The following is a 22,176-nucleotide window of genomic DNA, read 5'->3' as shown; positions in this document are numbered from 1 at the left end:
GTGGCTTCTGTGGCTGTCCAGAGAGACAGAGGTGCAGCTCTGAGGCAGAGAAAACAGAGTTAATCACACAGAAAAGGCATTTCACTGATCCCCAGCAGAAATTCAGCCCTTTTTTCCACTGCTGCTCTTCCTCAGAGCCTGCTCTGAGCAGGGCATGCTCAGGGTTTTGATTTGCACCAGACACAGAATCTTCCTCTGAAGGATCTTGGGGGGAACAACTGTGGTAGGGAATATCCCAGGAATTCCATCTCTCTGAGATGGGAGGGACCCCCGGGGATCATCAATCCAAAATCCCCCCTGTGCCTGCAAGTGGTGCCCAAACCCTCTAGGAGCTCTGGCAGCCTTAGGGTTGTGACCATTCCCTGGGGAATGAAACTTTTCCTGATGTCCAACCTAATCCTCCCCTGGCACAGCTCCATTCTCCCTCCAGCCCTGTCCTGGTCAAGCTGGGCAAGCCTTGGAACCAGAGCCCAACACTGAATTTGAGACAAAGCAACTGAAACTCCAAACGAGAGCCTGACCAACACCCAGAGCCGTGGGGATGAAGGGAGGATGGCAGAGGGGAGGATGAGGAGGTGGCTCTGGATGAGGCTGAGGCAGGAAGGAGAATTTTCACAGCGAGGAGCAGGAGCACAACCCTGCCCACAGCTCCTCTCCACACCCAGAGCTTGGCAAAAGGAGGGCAAAGCTTAAAAAATAAAAAACAAACAAAACAAAAGAAACCCGAAACAAACAAACAAAAAAAAACCCAAAAAACAAAACAAAACAAAAAAAACCCCAAACAAACAAACAAAACCAAAAAACAAAACAAAACAAAAAAAACCCACCAAACCAAACCAAAACAACCCCAGGAATCAAATCCCAGATAATTACAGAGGTGTCCCCCCTTGCTTTAGGTATCCTTCACCCCCTTTCTCTCCTGACCAAATCTCAAATCTTGGGGCTTTAGCTGCTCACAGTGACCCTGAGATGTGTTAGAAAGTCTCTTTTCCCAGCCTGGCAGTTGAAGAAGGAGTCAGAGCTCTTAATTTCTCAGTCTCGAGGTTGTTTATTGTTTCTCTTCTATAAAATTCTTTTTCCTGTCCTGCCAAGGTCTGTTCAGCAGGACAGACAGAGGCGCTCTGGTGTTATCTTTTTATACTAAAAACTATGTGTACAATATTTACCATAACTTCCCAATACCTATCACCTGTGTTAGACAATGAGCTTCTACTCTAAACCAATCCCAAAGTGCCACCATCACAGCAGAAGATGGAGGCCAAGAAGAAGAAGGAGAAAGGCTGGACATGCCCAGATTCCTCCATCTTGCCCCCTGAACCCCCATTCTAAAAACCCCAAAAATCTATTTTTCACCCAGTGATAAATTCACTACCATTCTACTTAAACTTTTGTGGCTTGTAATTCTTCATCTAAGGTTGGTAACTTTCCAAGGGCTAAATCAAAGGCACAGGGGTCTGGGGCTCTGTGCCAAGGTCTCTGAGCCCCCTGGGCAGGGTCTCGAGCCCTCCAGGCAGCCAGAGGAATTCCCTGGGTTCTGACACCAAACTGGCTCTGCTGCCTTGGATGGCTCCAAACCCCACAGTGAGGCCCCAGCCCCCCAAACATCCCTGGCATGGCCACGTTCCTTCCCTACAAATCCAGATTCGTTCAGGATTGTTGCCTGGCTCCCCCTGGATATGCCCAAACTCGGTAAAAACCTCACTTCAAAGAGGCCCAGGCCAACCTGTCCACACCTGTGTCTTTTGCCAGCACAGGGCAGGATTTTAATTGCCAGCCCAGCCCCATTCCAGAGGCAGTTTTTCCTTTCCCTCCCTCTTTTCTTTTCTTTTTTGGCTCTGTGTGCCGGAATTTTATGAATATAAAAACATTACCAGTGTGTAATAAGCAGAATCCTCTTAGAGCAAATCTGACAGGCACTGAAGTTGTCTTAATGGATGTATTATTTCAAATGCTGCCTTCTGTTTGAGGGCTGGCAAGCAGAGGGAAGCAGAATTACAGGGTGCTGGGGACACTGTGCAGCTGCCCTTCCGTCCCACCTCTCCTGTCCAGATTATTTCCCCTCTGTGACTTTTATAATCTTGCTCTGATCTGGATCTGAGCGAAAATTTGTGACCCTTTGATGAGCAAGGTAAAAAAGTTTGTGTGTGCTAAATTCATTTTCCTCTCCTTTAAAAAAAAAAAAGTTCTTAAATAAGGCTCAACCAAATCCTTTAAGCCAGTTGCTTTTATCTATTTTTATATGGAATTTAAGGATTTGTGTCTTTTTTTTCCCCCACCTCCCTGTCGGTTCCTTTTTGATTGAATTACATCAGGAGCTGGGAGCTGCAGCATTCACTGGAGCTGTAGTAAAACTCCAAAATCACAGAAACTGTGACAATTTCAGTGGGTGAGGATGCAAAATCCTCCTGCACCCTCCTCATCATTAATATTTCAGTGCACATTTGGCTTCCAGGCTGCATTTTTTCCAGCCAGGAATGCCCAGCCTACCCATGGTCAGACATTCCTTCACCCCTGGATGGAGAAAATTCTGTTTGTAACAGATTTTGGAGCTTCATGGATTGGGCAAAGCTCCTCCCTTGAGGACCATTATGTCAACAGATTCTCATCAAGCCCCTAATTATAATAATTAGAGCAGGATGATTTGGAGTTAACAAGCATGGAGAAACCGCTTCCTTCTCCTCATCCTCCTCACCCAGCAGCCCCCAGCAGAGAGGATCCTTCTCCTTCTCCTTCTCCTTCTCCTTCCCCTTCCCCTTCCCCTTCCCCTTCTCCTCTCCAAAAAAAAAAAAAAAGGAAAAATCTCAAAACTAAAATAAAAAAGCACCTTCTCTCCTTTAAGGTTATTGATGGTCTCAGACCACGGCAAGATCAAAGAGAGAGAGGAAAAAGCTGCAGCTAATTAAAGAAATGACTAAAGATGAGACAAAAATCAGGAAAGACAAAAGCCTGACAGAGATGGGGATGAAGCCAAGCCCAGCTCATAGAGGGCAAAGCCATTGCAGGGAGCAAACACTGGGCTGAGAACAAAATTTCAGCCTAAACCCTGTCCTAGGGTTAAGCTAAGCCCTAAATCCTAAATCCTGCACCAGAAAAAGCTTGGACTAGCAGAAAATGTGACAATTCCAGATCCAAAGGCTGCTCCAGTGCTCACCAATAATCACAATTTCAGCCTCCCCTGCTCTCAGAGCTGCTTTGTCCATCCCTGCTTTGGGGTCAGACATTTCCAGAGAGGTTTGGGATGTGCCAGGAGAACCCCACTGCAAGGGAATTGTGCTTTTAGGGCCATTTCTTCAAGGTTTGGTTCTTTCAGAGGTGCCAAACAGCTCCTGCCACGTCAGAAAAAAATCAGGACAAGGAACATTGTGTCCCTGCAGTGCTCTGGGGGCTGTCTGAGGATCAGCAGAACAAGAAGAGGATGAGGACAAGGCTGCTCTGAGGTGTTTGTAACTCCTGGCTATTGGCAAACACTGGCACGTCCCTCTTGAAATAAATCCATCTCACACACAGCTGCTCTCACACATGGATAAACCTGCACAAATGCTCAGAGAAATTCAAATTAGGGGAAAGGCTTTATTGACATGACAGGCACTACAAGTGCTGCCAAAACACAAGAGGAGAAACCTGGCAGGGGGAGATAGGATTCAGCAAGCCAGGCTGAGTGTGCAGCCTTTCACCTGCCTTGGGAATGGGGGGAAAATGGCAGAAAAGGGGGGAAATGGCAGAAAAAAATGGGGAAAATGGGAGAAAAAATGGGGAAAATGGCAGAAAAGTGGGGGAAATGGGAGAAAATCGGGAAAATGGCAGAAAAGGGGGGAAATTGGAAGAAAAAGTGGGGAAATTGTAGAAAAGGGAAGGGAAATGGTAGAAAAGGGGGGAAATGGCAGAAGAAATGGGGGAAATGGCAGAAAAAGTGGGGGAAATGGCAGAAAAGGGGGGAAATGGCAGAAAAACTAGGGGAATGGCAGAGAAATTGGGAAAAATGGCAGAGGCAGTGGGGATAATGGCAGAAAAATTGGGGAAATGGCAGAAAAGGGGGGAAAATTGCAGAAAAACTGGGGAAAAGCAGCCCTGAGTGAGCCTCTGTGCCAGGGTGAGCTGGGGCAGAGCCCTGCTCTCCTCATCCCTGGCACCCACTGGGTTTCCCATGCCAAGAGCACCTTTCCTTGTTCTGGAATGCTCTTTCCTGCCTCCAGCACATCCCTCCCTCCCCTGAGGTGTGTTTGCTCCTCAGCTATCACACATTCCTGTCTGCTCCTGCTGCCTCTGCAGCCAGAGCTTCTCCAAACCTTGGCCAGAGCTTCTCCAAAATTTTGGTCAAAACCTCTCCGAACCTTGGTTAGAGCCTCTCCAAACCTTGGCAGAGCAGCTGCCAAAGGGGCACCCGTGGGTTCTGCTCTCTCTGCAAGGTCTGCACCCAGCTGAGAGCAACATTTTGGGAGGGTTGAGGTGCTCCAGGCTGTTGGTGGGAAGAGCTGGGAAGAGCCCAGCAGCTCAGGAGTGAATCACCCAGGAATGGGATGGAATTCGCCCCCGGGCTCTGAGGGTGCAGCTGATGGAATCCTCCCCAAGGGACCTTGGCAAGGGAAAGGAGGACAAAGCCAGGAATTCAGGGAATGTGCTGCTGCTCAGCTTCATGGAAACATTCCCCCAGATCAGCCCTCAAGTCCCTACAAACACCAGTGCTGCCTCTTGGCCTCCTGAGCTCCAGGAGATTCATGGATGAGCAAGGGAACCCTGAGGGTGCCTTTGCTGACCCCTCCAGCTCCACATCAACATGAAAATTCCTGGATTGGGTCAGGCTGTGAGCCCTTTGAGCCATTTTTTCATGCCCAAATGCCATCAAGTACCGCGGAACTCAACATGTAAACAATTATTCCCTTTGCCTCCTTGGTTATCCAGCAAGACTGGCTCAGCAATTCTTTTCTCCTATATCAAAACTTGCTTCCATCTCTATTCCTTCATCAGACTCTACATTTAGAAATCTTTCTGCCAGGCACACATATCTGTGAGACTTTCTTGTCAAACTCTCATCCTCCCCAACACCACCTCCATTCCCATGGGAAGGGTTGAGTTAGAGGAGCTTGTGTTGCCTTGGCTGATTGCAATTACACCATGTGCTGGCTGGCTGGAAATAAAATGAAATTGCAACAGAGTTCCAGCTTTAATTGAAATTTCCTGGGATCTGTTATTACACGGCAGTGATTGTTCTGCAGCGCTAATGAGCCTTTGCTCAGATGATTATCCAAGTGTCTCTCCAGTCGCTATTTCATTATTGTATTATTAATGATCAGATAGGATTGTCACAGCTGAGATGAAACCTGAACATCAGACAGAGCCAGAGCACACAGACACTGCCTTGACACATCCCCTGCACTGCTGCTGCACCAGCACAACCTGAATACCAATTTTTTTGGGGGGGTGGGAGAAGGGTTGGATGTTTATTGGTGCTTTGCTGTGTTATTCTGTAGGAATTCTGCCAGCCCGATGATATTTTTGGATAGTTGGGAAGGTTGGTGCTCTCCAGGCTTTGTCTTTCAAGTCTTTGGTTGTTTCTTGGTTTGGTCATTGGAGGCTGAGGATTTTTATTTGGTCATTCAGTGGAACAAGGGCTGTCATCTTCTCTTACCCTGTTAAAGGGTTTTTCTGGCAATGATGGCTTCTGTTTTGTGGTGTTCTGCGCTGTCACCTTCTCTTACCCTGTTAAAGGGTTTTTCTGGGTTTTTCTGGAAGATTGGTGCTCTCCAGGCTTTGTCCTTCAAGTCTTTGGTTATTTCTTGGTTTGGTCATTGGAGGCTGCGGATTTTTATTATTTGGTCATTCAGTGGAACAAGGGCTGTCACCTTCTCTTACCCTGTTGAAGGATTTTTCTGGGCATGATGGCTTTTTGTTTTGTGGTGTTCTGGGATGGGGAGACCCTGCAGAGCACAGGGGTCACTCCTTTGCTTTGAATCCATCAGGGATCCAGCAGTGGGATAAGGACAAGCAGCTCAAAGTGGTGACACAGCCCAGGTGTCACTGTGTCCTTCCAGCAGCAGCTCTCCCTCCAAAATCCACTCCTGGAGACAGGGAAAGCTGCTTCCAAAAGAATCTGGGGCTGCACCCAGCCAGGGTTTTCTCTGCCCTGCCAAATCCTGGGAATCTCCTCAAAATGAGCAGCTCCAGCCCCATTCTGAGCCAGATCCTGCCTGATCCCACACAGGGCAGCCTGGGCAAGGAGAGGGGGCTGAATTCCTGCCAAGCAGCAGAATGTGGGCTGGGGAACAGCTCCTAAATATTAAAGTTCTTTCAGTGATTAATCCAGGAAACTCAGACAATCAGGGGGAGTCCTGGAGGCTCTGATATCCATAAGGAAATGGGAAGTTCTGCTTTTGCTGGGTTGTATTGGTTTGGAAATTTTTCCCCTCCCTAATTTCACTGGCTGCTTTTTGCTGGCCAAAATCTCTTCTCTATTCCAGCGACTTCAGATGTAAAAAGGGAGCAAAAGTTCAATGCTGGAGCTGGGCGACATTTCAGTTTCCTTGTGGAATGTATCCAGAACCAGAAAAGGAACAGTTTTAAACCAGCAGGAAGCAACTACAAAAATCAGGGTGAGTTGAGGGAAGGTTTGCAGTCAGCAGAAGAATCTGTAAAAAATTCAGAACTGCCAAACCTTTATTTATTTTTGTCACTGCAATCACTTTTAATTTCTTCTCTTAAATTATTTTTTTTTATTCTGCTGCCCCTACTTAAGCCAAATGTGATGTTAACCCATGAGTGAAAGATAACAGCTCCCTTGGGGCTGCCTGAGTGCTTCAGCCTCTATTAATTTTTTACTGGAGATTTGCTGCCCAAGATCCTGAGTGTGCTTTGGTAATTGGACAAAAAAACCAAAAAAAAGCTGATTTCCATAATATTTGGATTTATTTGAAATAAATATTCCAATATTTGGATAACCTTCTCCACCCAGCATTGCAGGAAGTTTTGGTGGAGGAAAATCCACTGGGTAAGTGCTTGCTATTGTTCTTAGTGCTGGGAGAAGACAATCTAAATGTCCAGGAATCATTTCCATAAAATGCTTGCAGAAACTCCTGCACTTCTTCCCCTCCTTTCCCACAATCACAGCACACACCATTAGATCATTATGGTCTATCAATTTGTCAGATTTCAGCAATTTGTTCCTTTAAGGCTCCAGGATGAGAAGGCACTAAAAAGGCCTAAAACTGGAGAGAAATCATTTCGCAAAAACAATTGCTCCATTTGGATGTCAAAACACACAATATTCTCCTGCTTGGAAAGAACATTTTCTAAAAAATCATCCCCCTCAGCAGCAATCATTCCCCCCTGTGATTCTGGCACTTTGTGGTCATGGATAACTTTCCTGGGAGTGATAACAGAGCTTTAATTTCTGTTGTTTGATTTTTTTTGAGAGGCTCCAACTTAAATCCTCACCCGTTTCAGAACGTTCCTGTAAATTTATTTAATCTGCATATATTATTATAACTTTTGCATTTTTAACTTATTTTATAGTGTTATATCACTATACTAGATTTTAAATTAATTTTATTTATATAGTTTTTTTATTTATTTAATCTATTAAGGATGATATTTACTGTACACACAGACTTTGCTGGGAGCTGGCTGAGATTGGACAAGGAGATTTCATCAGCTCCTGCTTTCCCAGCTTCCCATGAAATCCACATCCTGGGAGGAAAAAAACTCCAAGGAGATCTCAGAACCAGATAAGAAGCCTCAGCTTCTCCCTGTTTTGCTCCTCTGGAATGTGATTTGGAGAATTGTTTACCCACATGTGAATTGTTTTTAATTAATGACCAATCCCAGTCCAGCTGTGTCGGGACTCTGGCCAGTCACGAGTTTTTATTATTCATTCTTGTTTTAGCCTTCTGATGTCTCCTTTCTTTGGTACAGTTTTAGTATATAATTTTCATACAATATAATACAATACAATTACAATACAATATAACATAATTACAATATATAATACAATATAATTACAATATATAATACACTATAATATAATTACAATATATAATATAATATTCTCATTCTTGTTTTAGCCTTCTGATGTCTTCTTTCTTTAGTATAGTTTTAGTATATAATTTTCATGCAATATAATACAATTATAATGCAATACAAAATAATGTAATTACAATACAATATAATATAATGCAATATATAATATAATATAATATAATATAATATAATATAATATAATATAATATAATATAATATAATATAATATAATATAATATAATATAATATAATATAATATAATATAATATAATATAATATAATATAATATAATATAATATAATATAATATATCAGCCTTCTGAGAACCTGGAGTCAATTCTCATCCCTCACCTCGTCCTGGGGACCCTCACAACCCCCCAACAATTGGTGACCACACCCAAGCCTGGATCTGGGCTCCCAAACCTCCCCTCTGAGCTGCAGGGCAGTGCCCAGGGGCTGTGGGATTCCTCCAGCACCAAATGAAGATGTGATGAGGAGACAACCCTGAATTAAATCCTGGCCCAGGCTGACTCCCAGAGGACTCAGAGCAGAGCAGCCCTGATCCATGACTCGAGCTAAATTTGCTTTCTCCACCTTCTCCAGGCTATTCCCTGCAGCCCCAGGCCATTAGCAAGCCGTGCTGGCAGCTCAGGGAAGACAAAAAGGTCCCTGCAGCTCCCATCTGCCCCAGCAGCAAGGATGAGCTGATTATGTTCTACATTCAATCACCAGAAAGAATCAATCTGTAATTAAGAGACTCCTCTCCCACCCCTCTGTCAGGTTTTTGCCTCTTCTCCCCTTCCACCCCCAGCAAACCTTCCAGCACCGAGTCAATTTAATGAGATTTCTCAGTAACAAATGACCAGTTTGTAATAATTATATTTTCTTCTGCAATTGCTGTAGAAATGATTTAAAGCGGAGAAGGCTCCAATTTATTAAGCATCAAATTTTCTGCAGTGAACTTTTAACTACGAGAAGAGCCTGGAGACTGAGGGAGCTCTCCTCCCCCACCCTGGGCCCTGAAATATTGATGGTTTGGAGATCAAGATTTGGCTCCTTGATGAAAATAAATGAACCCCATGTCAGGCAGGGCCCAGCTGCATTTTCTACCCTTTCATCAAGGCTTGTGGAGCTAAGAGCGGGGTAAGAAGTGGTGAAAGGAAAAACAAACCCATCCTTAAGCTGTTCCATCTTTTCCTAGTTCATATTTATAGGTGAAGGTTTCACTGCTGGACCCTCACAGGCTGTCAGGGAAAATCCAAAATAAAGGAGCTCAGCTGGGGAGGCCCAGAATGCTGAGAACACAACTTTCATCCTGAAAAGCATCAAATCGTGGCTCCTAAACCTTGGAAAACCAAAATTCTGCTTCAGCCCTGAAATATTGATGGTTTGGAGATCAAGATTTGGCTCCTTGATGAAAATAAATGAACCCCGTGTCAGGCAGGGCCCAGCTGCATTTTCTACCCTTTCACCAAGGCTTGCGGAGCTGAGATTGGGGTCAGAAGTGGTGAAAGGAAAAACAAACCCATCCTTAAGCTGTTCCATCTTTTCCTAGTTCATATTTATAGGTGAAGGTTTCACTGCTGGACCCTCACAGGCTGTCAGGGAAAATCCAAAATAAAGGAGCTCAGCTGGGGAAGCCCTGGCCTGACAGGGATGCTGAGAACACAACTTTCATCCTGAAAAGCATCAGATCGTGGCTCCTAAACCTTGGAAAACCAAAATCCTGCTTCAGCTGTGCTCCCAGGTGTTTGCAGCTCATCATTTGACTGAATTTAGGGAGGAAGGAGAGGATTTATTTCTCTCAGGAACCTCCACACTGATAACATTCCCTATCCACTGGTCTTTCACAACCTTGGCTTTCCACCCTGCCATTCCAATTAAACTAAATTAAACTACTTAAATTAAACATTCCAATTAAGTGCCCAGGCAGAAAAGGGCCTCTGATAGGTCCAAAATCTCCTCAATTTTTTATTTTTATCTCACCAACCTGCCACCTGAACTTGAGGGAGAACATCTGGGGAGGCTTAGAACAACATCCCAGCTCCAATCCTCCATTGGAAACTCTCTTTATTGCCTTTGACAAACCACAGCTCTCATGTCCTGCAATCATTTCTGCTCTAGAAAGACACCACAGCCAAATGAGCTCTTTAAAGCTCAGGAAGAAGTGAGAGTTCAAAACTTTTTTCAACGATTGCACTGTCTCAGCAGCTCCCTAATTAATGGAAGTTCCGTCCCATTTTGTACCATTTTCTACGGAGCAGAAAGTACAGAAAGTTTAAAATTCTCTGTAAAGTTTAAAATTCTCTGTGACCACGGTTCCAAAAGGCACAAGTTGATTTTTTTTTTCTCTGATTAATACCAGCGAAAGGCACTGCCAGGGGTTTTAACCTGCACCTTGTTTACCCAGGGCTGTGGAAATCCAGCTTCCCTTTCAAAGCACACTTGTTACACCAACCTCCAGCCAGCCTAAAAAGCCTGTTAATTTAATTAATTATCCCTGCTAAATGGGCCCCTGAGGGCTCCCAGAGGTAAAATTCATCTTGGCAGGGAAACAACAGAACTGACAGGAGCATCTGCCAGGCAGAGAATTACAGTGCCCACCTCGAGATGCTCAATGGAGCAGCAGCCAGGTGTCCCTGCTCCTTCCCCCGGTGCTTCCCGTGGCAAAAATACCAAAAATTCTACTTTTGTGTGGTCACATCCACTATTTGCCAGCTCTGTGTGCATTCACACGCTCAAAAATCAGATTTTTGTGCGTCTGGCTTGAGAATTTCTGTACAAAATCAGGTCCTGCTCAGGCAGGTTTGGGCTATTTAAAAAGCAAAATCAATTTTTGCTTTTTCACAAGATAAACCTCAAAGGCCCTATTTTATTGCTTTTCCTCACACTCCATCCCCACTTTCCTTATTTGAATTTAATTTTAATTAAATTCAAATTTTAATATTTAAATTAAATTAATTTTAAATTAAAAATTTAAGTAATATTTTAAAATTTATGTTTATTTTTGTTCTATTTATTTTAAAAATTTATGCATTTATTTTTATATTTATTTATTTTAAATAAAAATGTATTAATATTTCAAAATTTATATTTATTTGTTTATTTAAAATTTTATCTATTTTATATTTATTTTTGTTCTATTTATTTTTATTTATTTTATTACTATTTTATTTTAATTATTTATTATATTTTTATTATTATATTTTATTATATATTTTATTTATTTTTATTTTACCTTATTTTATTTTTATTTATTTATTTATTAAATAATTTTTATGTATTTAATATTTTTAATTTAATTTATTTAATTAATTTTTTTTTACCTCTGACAAAACAGGACACAAAATTGTCCAACAATGCAAACATTTTACCAGCACCTGGCTCCCTGTTATCCTTTAAAACCCTAAAAAACCCTCTGACCTCAGTCTTGCTGTCATTTGAGATTTCCTCATTAATAATTTCATCTTTTTTAGCACCAACCCTTCCATGGCTGCAATGGAACTTCCACTTTAGCAAGCCAGGAGCCCAACTGCAAATGAGTGATTACCCCCAGCTTAACAAGCAAGAGGACAAACAATAAAAGAGCAAGGATAATGCATCACCAAATGTACTTTGTTCATTTATTTGACAACTGCAGTTTAGTTGTAATTAATTATGATAATATTTCATGGCACACCAGTCCATGTTCTGGAGGGTAATTTGTTCAAGTCAGGCCTGCCCTCCAGCCTTGTGCTGCTAAATTTTGACTGTGCAGGGGGAAAAAAAAATCTGATTTTTTGGGGGGTGAGCACAGAGGACACTGTGGAAGGAGGGCAAAAATTAAAAATTGCCCTGGGAAGTCTGTCAGGGTTCTAAGGAGAGGGGGTTTGGCAGCTCTGTGTTGGATATTTGAATTAAATGTGAGGGTTTATATGAATTAAATGTGAGGGTTTATATGAATTAAATGTGAGGGTTTATTTGAATTAAATGTAAGGATTTATATGAATTAAATGTGAAGGTTTATTTGAATTAAATGTGAGGGTTTGCACAGATCCCAACACGAAGCCGGTGCTGCTGCCACTCTCGTGCCATGCATTTGTAACTCAGGATATGTGAAATTGCTGCCCAAATCTCACTCCTGGCACAGCCCAAGGGCTCAACCTCATTTTCTTCTCTATCCCAGAATTTTGTGGCTGTTGCCATTTGTTCTTGCAAGCAGATTCTGGATTTTATCCCTGCACCACTCATGGAAACAAAAGGAAAAAAAGAATCTGAGGCAGAGCTGCCTTCAGAAAATGTGAATTAACTGCAGGTCAAAGAGAAATGGAGGGATTTGCTGAGCAATCAGTTCAGGATCCTTCTGTTTAATTATCAAATTCTTTAATGACCCTTCCAATGAGGTGCAGCAGCGTGGGTGTATCCTTCAGAAAGTCACCATGGATTACACAGAAATCCTCTGCTCACAAAGTCCTGGGACACCCAGGACAGCTCCATGTACCACAGGATCTACAAAAACCCAGCCCAAATGCCAGAAAGTGGCGCCTGGAATGAAACACCAGCTGGAATTTTGAGGATTTCTGCAGCAAGCAGGGCCCTGCCTCAGCCTCTGCTGGAATTTTGGAGTGACCTCGATGAGCCCCTGATTTTCCTTCCACCTCCTCAGCACAATTCCTTTCCTTCACTTCTCCTGCCCAAATTTTCTGAAGGTCCTTTATGGTGGACGTGGGGAGCCCTGAGCTGTTCCCAAACCACAATTAATAATAAATAGACTCAGATTTTGGTAGAGCAGAATGATCAGGCTTCAGCAGGGATAACAATATCCAAATTATCAGGTGAAAGCCTTCTGGAAAAGCAATTAGATAATAACAAACCTGTGCCAGAGTCATCAAAGACTTTTCATGCTGGGCTAGAAAATCAGGACCCAAGAATGAATGGGATTGGATTGGATTAAATAAAAGAACTGTTCCAACCTCCTCGCCAGCTCCTACGTGGAACTGGAGCTTTACAGAGCTTTGAAAAAGCAATCACAGCGTTTTGTTTCACAATTTCCTTCGTTCCTCCCAGATTTTGGAATAAAAGCGTGAAGTAGAAGTCACCTCAGTCCACCTTCTACCCCCCAAGAGTTTCTGCTTTGTTGCATTTTCCAGGAATTTATCTGAAGAAAAAGCAGAAAAGGTAGAAGAGGCCACCAGAGGATTTTCCTATGAAAAGTGCTGGGAAAATCCTAAGAAAAAACATGGAAAAGTGTCACTCAGAAGTTGTGCAGGATGGGGATACAGATGAGAGAGCAGGAGATAAATCCTACAAGGGCTGAAGGACAAATCCATCAACACTCAGTGCCTGCCCAGAGGTCCCCAAATATTTAAAGGAAAACCAGAAAAATAGAGACAAAAACATTCCCAACCCTTCCTGTGCCACCTGGAGATGTTCTGATTCCTCCTCTGCCTCCTTCCCCTTGCAGCAGCTGAGCAGCCTGAGGATGGATTTGGGGTTAAAAATTGAGGTTTTGGGTGGTTTGGGGAAAGGGAGGAGCTGTGCAAGGAGCCAGACTGGGATCCCTGCTCAGACTGGGAGCAAAGTTAATCCTCCCTGATGGATCCAGGAGAGATCCTGGAACAGGGGAGGCTCCTGGAGGGCAGTACCAGCCAAAACGGGCTCTTTTACAACTTAATTGGTGCAGAACTTTGAATTTTTAATGGGGCCAAATCCTGAAATTTTGGTTCATCCACCATGGCTTTCCCCATTTTCAGTGACAAGGAAATTCTCTGGCATCTCTTAGTGCAGCCTAAAGAAAACCCAAATAAACACAGCAGGGCATCCCAAACTCCCCAGCAGTGGGAGGCAGGTTAAGAATGAAATGAGGATCACGAGCAGGGCAGGGCTGGAGCTCAGACCCAACCACCCAAGCCAAGCCCAAAATGTGAGCTCAGCTTAATTTTTCATTTGGCTCCGCCGCCGTCTCTCTTTTGATTTCCCAAGCAGCTGTGATGATTAATATCAAAGTTATTGCACTGCTGACATTCAAACCAGGCAATTTCAGTGGCTGGAATAAACCTGGATAAAAAAGGAAGGTGGTGGGGTCAGCTCTGTGCCAGTCCAGGCTCTTTTGCTGTTTACACTCATCCAGAGCAGAGCTGAACGTGCAGAGAACACACAGGAAATATCAGCTCTGCTCACAGGCTTTGGATTACAGATAAAAGCTGAATATTTATCTTCCATGCCAGGCTCTGAACTCCACAGGTCCATTAGCTCAGGGCAGGGAATAAGGAATGCTGTGGATTTAGGATCCCAACCCTTTTGGGTGCATCTCCCTTCCTCAAATAAACATTCTCCACATCTGAGAATCAAAAGAAAAAGAAGAATCAATGTTGTTTTTTCTTCAAGCTTGAAAGAGGAAAAAAAACCCCCAAGTAATTCAGCAAATATTACTTAAAATAAGGGTTTCATAAAATGAGTTGTGCTCTGCCTTTCTTCTTTTAAATTGTTTCTTCTCCCCTCTCCCCCTTCTTCCCCTCCCTGACTGACAGCTCCCTGATAACAGATTCCCTCAGTTGCAGACATTTTTTTATAATGTTTCATTCATGGCACTGCAAGCTCCAGGCTCCCTCTGGAGCTCCTGAACTTTCTCTCCCTTTTCCAATTGTTCCAGGAGGAAAGATTGTCCCAGTCCCCTGGGAATGCCTCTCCACAGCCCCTTGTCCCTGCAGTGCCACAGACCCTCCAGGGACAGCAGAAACAGAGAGAAAATCAGATCAGGGCAGAGGATAAAGGGGGAGATGGGGAAATAAGTGGGGAAGAAGCAGGAGCAGCTCCACCTTCACTCTGAACTCGGCAGGAGAATGGGATTTGCTTTGAGCACTGTGTAAATCTCGAGTTTAGCAGAGGACCAGAATGAATTCAATCAATAAATACAGGAGCTAATGGGCAGGAGCAGTTGCTCCTTGGGCTGTTTTCCACCACATGCCTGCAATAAAACCCTTTGCACTCACTAGCCCTCCTGCTCTATTGTATTTGTGGGGTTCCCAGATGAAGGAATGATGAATCTGACTCCACGTTCTCAGAAGGCCCATTTATTATTTTATGATACTGTATTATATTAAAGAATACTATACTAAAGAGTACAGAAAGGATGCAGACAGAAGGCTAAAAACATAATAATGAAAACTTGTGACTCTCTCCAGAGTCCTGATGCAGCTTGACCCAGCTTGGCCAAAAGCCAAAACAATTTACATGAAACCAATGAAACAATCACCTGTTGGTAAACAATGCCCAAACACATTCCAAAGCAGCAAAACACAGGAGAAGCAAATCAGATAATTATTGTTTTCCTTTTTCTCTGAGGCTTTTCAGCTTCCCAGGAGAAGAAATCCTGGGCAAAGGGATTTTTCCAGAAAATATGAATGTGACACTGCTCCGAACGCTCCAGCGCCAAAACTCCACACCATCCAAAACTCAGCCTCATCTCCAGCCCTAAAATCTGGTCCTGTAGAGCATCTGAGAGGCACAGCACGAGAAACAGCAATGTTTTGTCTCTGCAGCAGCCTGGAGCTGCCCCTAATCTCAGCAAAACTCCGAGCACATCAAGTGGCTCCACTCCAAGCTGGCACAGCACGAGACACCAGGATTTCTCACACAAGCACAAGAGGGCCGGGGAATTTTAATACCTTCTTCCCCTTACAAGTAATTTCCAGTGTTTATGCTCTTTGGAGCTCCTTAGGAGTGTCAGAGCAGAACAAATGTCATTTTTAATGGACTTGCTAAATCATAAAAACCATTTGGAAAATTGCATCTGATTAAGAGATGAAAACGTTCCATTATTCACGGGGCGATCGCAGCAGTTCCCAGCAGAGGCAGGAGTGGGCTGCAGAGAAATCTTGGCCCACAGGACTTTCCACGCCAGGAGCTAAAAGCAATCTTGTGATCTGCTACTGCCAAGCTCAGAGGAGCTCTCCTGGAGAGAGGGAACAAAGCTCAGCATCTGTCACTTACATCCTCGTTTCTTGTAGGGAGCCAGGGAGAGGCACGACAATGGGAATTACAAAGCACAGCTCCTGCCCTGTCACTGGAAATATTCAAATCCTGCCCAGATGGGGATCACAGCTCCCTCTGGGAAAAGGCCAGGCCAGAATCTCTCATTTCTAGGGTGGTTGTCACTAAGGATTTTCAATTATTTGTCTCAATTCACCCAAAAATATTCCTCTTGCTGTATGGGAGTAAAAATGGAAAAAGTTCTCTTCCATGCAACAAAGCAGATGTGGCAACAGAGCACAAATTAGAGAGAGGGGCCACTCTGGAGAGCAAACAGCACTAAAGCAGAAAGGATCCCCATCAAAATGCTGATTTCTCCCAGCCTTAGCCCTGCCTTTGCTCTCTAGATGGTGATGCAGAGTAATTAAGCTCTGGTTTACTGAGCATGTAACCTTTGGTAAGTGGATATTCAGAGAAGTGACAGCAGATGATTTAGCCAGACATGCCACAGCAAGGGAGCTGCCTGCACCCTGCATGTCCAGCCAACATCAATCAAACCTGCACTGCTAAGATGCTATTCCATTTTCAGGGGATTTGGGGAGAGTGTTCCTTCCTAAAGGCTTAAAAAATAAATAAATATATATATAATATTGTTATATTTTATCTATTACTAAATATATTATTATATTTTATATTTATTTTATTTTATTTTATTTTTATTTATTATTAATTAATTTATTGGTTTCTTTATTAATTATATATTCATTATATAGTTTATATTTATTATTACATTATTATATTATTATTCATTGTTATATTAATAATTTATTATTATTATTGTTATTGTTGTTATTATTATTGTTATTATTTATTATTATTTCTTCTTGGTTTTAATTGAGAAAAATCATACAGCTTCAGGAGAAGATGTAAGTAGGGAAGCAACATTCTTTTTGGAAAAGTAAAACCAAGGCATTTAAAGTATTGCACTTGAAAAGGATCCCAAACTTTCCCTGGTCCAGAGAGGAGCTGAGTCCTGGTTTTACAGTGGGATTTCCATGGCAGAGCTGAGGTGCGCACAAGCCTGAGGTTCCCAGAGCTGATGATTTCCCTGCTGGGGCTGTTCCACCCTGCCAGGGTGAGATCCAGGGCTGTGACAGGAAATTCAGGATTATTCACCGCACTGACTCATGCTCAGGATAAATCAGAGAGGAGATGTTTTAGTGCCTCCAATTCCAAGCATTCAACAGGAACCAAACCCTGATCCGGCAGCATTTCCCGAGTGCAAATCCCTCCTACAGAGAAATTCACCCGCTGCCCCTCACCTGGTGAGGATTTACCTGGGGCCAAGTGTTGCTGCACAGATAAATTCATTCAGGAAAAGGTGCTTTGACATCCTTAAATGGAGCTGAGGAGTGAAAATCAGGCTCTCAGAGCTGCTGCAGCACTTTCAAACAGCTTCAGAGAGATGCTGAAGTTCAGCTCGGACCAATTTCCTCGCCCTGTGCAGCATGGTTCTCATGCAGAGGTTAATAACTCCTGATCTGTTCTGTGAACTCAGCATTTCCCCGGAATTTCAGCTTGATATAGTGCCCTTTTCACCAGGAACATACTTCTCCCTGCCTGCCTTCCCTCCTGCTAATCAGTTTTATCAACACAGCCCCAGGTGAGGAATGGCTTTCAAGATGTGGAGACTGGGAGCTGGAAATTCCTGCTTCATGCAAATGATGCCAGTCAGCAGAGCCTATTAATGAGCTCCAAAACCCCAAAATCACAGCTGAGCAAACCCAAATACCACTGTCAATTCACACCACAGCACAGCCTGGCCTTGCAAGTTTATGAATCTCAGTGCTCTTTAAAAAACAAAGCATTAAATCATTTAGCCTGGGAGATCACAATATCAATTAGCTTGCTCTCTATCTGTCATGGACGTATTTTATGAAAAATCCTTTCGTTAGGATCTTTTCTCCTGTGAAGCTGGGAAGCTTCGGCTTCTCCATGTTTTGCTGCTTTGGAATGTGATTTGGAGAATTGTTTACCCAGCATGTGAAATTGTTCTTACTTGATGACCAATGACAGCCACCTGTATCGAGGCTATGAGGAGTCACAAGATTTTATTATCATTCCTTTCTATTCCTTGCTAGCCTTCTGATGAAATCCTTTCTTCTATTATTTTAGTATAGTTTTAATATAATATATATCATAAAATAATAAATCAGCCTTCTGAAACATGGAATCAACATTCTCATCTCTTCCCTCGTCTACCACCACATCCATCCTTCCCCCCAGGTGCTGATTTGTGCTTCCCCTATTTCATCCTGGGGATTTTCTTGAGCGTGGGGAGAAAATTTACAGAGGGAAATGGGAGAAGCTGTGGAAATCCAGATTGCTGTGTTCATCCCAGCAGAGTGCAAATGCCACTGAGAAACCTGAAAATCTTGAAAAACCAATCCCTTGCAGCCTGAGAGCTCCCTCAGCCACGCTGAAGGTGCTCATTTTCACAGCCAAGCTGCCTGACAATGGCTCAGCAAGTCTGGAAAGAGATCCCTGAGTGCCAGGAAAACATCCAATCTTCAGGATTCCCTGCAAGGAGCAGCTCCAAGGGAATAAAATATTTTGTGTTATCATGGAGGTCTGCAGGCAGCACACTTAATCCTTTGCTCCTGCCCCAGCAACAGTTTGTTTTGAATTTAGAGTTGGTGTTGGGGTTAAAAAAAGGAAGAAAAAAGGGGAAAAAAAGCAATTCAAGCTCGTTTTGAGACATTTCTCCTGCTGCTGCAGCCAGAGGTGACAACACAACTCACAGGACAATAATCATCATTTTCCTCTCCTATATTCATTCCATAGGATTTACAATCCAATGGGTTCCAGCTCATTATAGGAGACCAACTTTGACCAAACCGGAAAAAAAATTAAAAATCAAGAGTTTCTAAAGAACCAAGAAATTAATTATACGACAAACTCCACAGGAGAAGGCATCAGCAGTTTTCCATTTTAACTTCTTGCCCTTTCTTCCCCACAAATCTGGTTAATTTTGAGGCAGAGCCTTTCAGAGCTCCATTCTCCTGCAGGAAAGGCTGATGGAAATTAATTGATGTGAGAGAAACTGGAGCACGAAGGGGAAAGTGCCCTTCTCCCCATCTATTATTCACACTTCGTGGTGAGAGAACCTCAAAACGTAGGGAGGAACTTCCCCTTCACCCTGTGAGCAGAAACTTGCCAGATTCTTGTTCTGCAGACACATTTTGTTTTTCCCTAAATAGCATGAAGCCACGGGGAAATTAAAAGAAAGGGAAAAAAAAGGGACATGGGAAGTGTCAAAGGTTTTTTCAGGCTGGCAGAGTTGAGGGTGGGGAGGGGATTTTGTGTGGAGAACTCAGAGCATCTTCCATGGTCTGAAAGGGCTCCAGGGCAGCTGGAGAGGGATTCTGGATCAGGAACTGGACAAGGGGAAAGGATTCAACTGACAAAAAGTAGGTTTGGATGTTGTTCTGCTTTTTTTCCTAAGCCTTCTGATGTTTACATTACACTTTTATGTAAATAACTTATTGTTTTCCATTCTTTCATGGAGGAGGAGAAATTGGACTGTTGGTTTGTCCAGTGTCATTGGAGAGGTGGCACTGTCACCCTCCAACCCACTGTCACTTTTAGAAATCTATAAATGCTGGAGTCAGAAATTAAAAATTCTCTTTTTTACCTTAAGAGAGCTGTGTGTCCACATTGTGTTATTTCGTGTCCTATAACAACATTTGGATTGGATTTGGGGAAGGGATTCTTTAATCTGAGGGTGCCCAGAGCAGCTGTGGCTGCCCCTGGATCCCTGGAAGTGTCCAAGGCCAGGTTGGAGCACCTTGGGATGGTGGGAGGTCCCATGGCAGAGGTTGGAATGGGATCTTTAAAGTCCCTTTCAACCCAAACCATTCTGCCATTCCATAGGAACCAGCTGAAAGGAATAAATCCCATTTTTTGTTTCCCAAAGCCTCAGCACTTGTCATCTCAGCTCCTCAGTGGATAAATGCTCTCCCTGCCACTCTGAGCTGTCACAAGGATTTGTATCTGCCCTCATTACATCCCTCCCAGTCACAGGGTAATTAAATCCAATGTTGCTATAAGTCTCACTGAGCAAAGGAAAATTCACCAGATTAATCAGAATATCTTTCAGAAAGGGTTCTAAAAATATTCTAAATAGACCAGAAAAGCAGATGAGTGGCACTCTCATTTATCACTGAGCCAGGCTCTGGATACAACAATCCATTGGGGTGATAGATAACACAGCATCTTCTGCCTCTCCTCTTTCATTCTAGAAGCTCTCATTCACAGCCAGATCAAGACACAATTCTCTCTATTATTGTCTCTCTCACCCACTGCAGCTTATTCTGGGCTGTGTGCTCAGCATTCTCTCCAGGGGCCTGCTGTTGTCATGACTCTCAATTAGGTTTTTCCCTTCTCATTGTCCCCATCCTGCAGCAATGGGTTTTTTTGGAGCACATGTGTCCCTCAGATATTTCCCTTCTCAATGTCCCCATCCTGCAGCAATGGGTGTTTTTGGAGCACACGTGTCCCTCAGATTCTCAATCCCATCCTGTCAGCAGCCTGGGAGGATTTTGCTGCTGTTCTCAGGGCCATCATGATGTCACTGCAGACATGAAATAGGAAATTCCCAGATGGTTCTCAAGGCCTGGTTCTGTTTTTTTGGTTGTTGTTGTTGTTGTTTTGTTTCAGTTTTTTTTTTTTTCACAAGTCTGGGCTGGTTTTCTATGATTCATAATTTGATATTTGCAAAGCGGTTTTTAAACCTCCTCAGCTCTGCTGCTGGCCCTGATAGAACTGATGGCCCTCCTCCATCAGCTCAAATTCATCCAGGCCATTTTTAAGGATAACTTCCCAAGGTTTTGGTTGGATTTTTTTTTTTTTTTGGCCAGCTGATGTTCTGAGTTTATTGTTTCCTGCCTGACACAGTGGCACAAGTCTGACTGGGCAAAACTCACAGCTCATTTACGTCAAGGACTGAAGCAGCCACTCATCATCTGCAGCTGGGCCAAGTGAGCTGTGACAGAGGGGATGGAAAAATTCCCACTGGAGCAGCCAGAGAGCTCCAATCCAGGGAAACGTCCCTGCTGAGATCAGTGTCACTTTAGCTGCTACTGAGAACATTGATTATAAATATATCATGCAATAAAATGAGGCTTTGCTTCTCTGGTGGAAGTGACCTTGCAAAGGCAGGAGGGGATGATGGAACTCTCTGTGCCTGTGAATTCCTGCTCCAGGTAAAAAAAAAATCAGATCCTGAGGAAATCAGATCTGTTTGTTGAGTTTAGGGCAGTTCTGCAAAGCTGGTGCCACCTCTGCACCCTCTCCAAAACTGTCGTGGAAAATCCTGATCAGCACCAAGAGCAGCCAGCTCACACCTGGAGAGGAATTCAGAGCTCCAGGTTGTGGCTGCAACACAACCTCTGCCAGGGCACATCTTCCCAAAATTAAGAAACAAACTGGTGCAATGTCCAGGGGAAGGCAGTGTGCAGCAGATTGAGCAGGTGTGCCCTGAGCAGGGGGAACATGGGCTGGGCACCTGCCAGCTGGAAAGGACCTGGGGAAAGAGGCAGGCAGCACTGGAGGAAGGAAAGGATATTAAAACCACAGCCTCATGTTTCAACGCCAGAGTGATGAGGGAAGCAAAGGAAATAGGCTGGAAAGCAGCACAATCCCTCTCAGGATGCTGCAGCAGCGGGGCAGAGCGGCGGGGCCAAGGCTGAGGGAGCTGCCATTGATCATTTTTGATTTAGTGCTGCCCAGACAAGAGGAACTCGCATGATCCATGGGCTGTGTATTCCTCTATTGATCCCAGACCGGGCTTGCTAAACTGCACATCCATCACCCTCCAGCCCTGCCCAGGTTCCCCTGAGGCAGCTGAAGAGGAGCCACTGTCCTGTCCCCTAGGCCAAGGTCCAAGGGTCTGGGGCTGAGCCACTGCCTGGCTGATGGATTGGCAGCATTTCCAGGCATTCCTTTCTCACTGCTCCTGGAAAGGTGTCTTGGTTTGGAAAGACAGGAGTCTGCTAAGGAAGGCAGGAGCCTCCCCTGAAATGGAGAATGTGAACCCTCCCCACCTCTCCAAAGTGCTGTAAATTCTAAATTAAGGGGCTCTCAGGCAACAAATATGGGAGCAGGAAATAACAGGGAAGAAAAAATAAACAATGCAGTAACTAAACCAACAGTGACA

This window comes from Camarhynchus parvulus, chromosome 24, assembly GCF_901933205.1.
Source record: "Camarhynchus parvulus chromosome 24, STF_HiC, whole genome shotgun sequence".
NCBI lineage: Eukaryota > Metazoa > Chordata > Aves > Passeriformes > Thraupidae > Camarhynchus > Camarhynchus parvulus.
Note: the sequence above shows the minus strand (reverse complement) of the source record.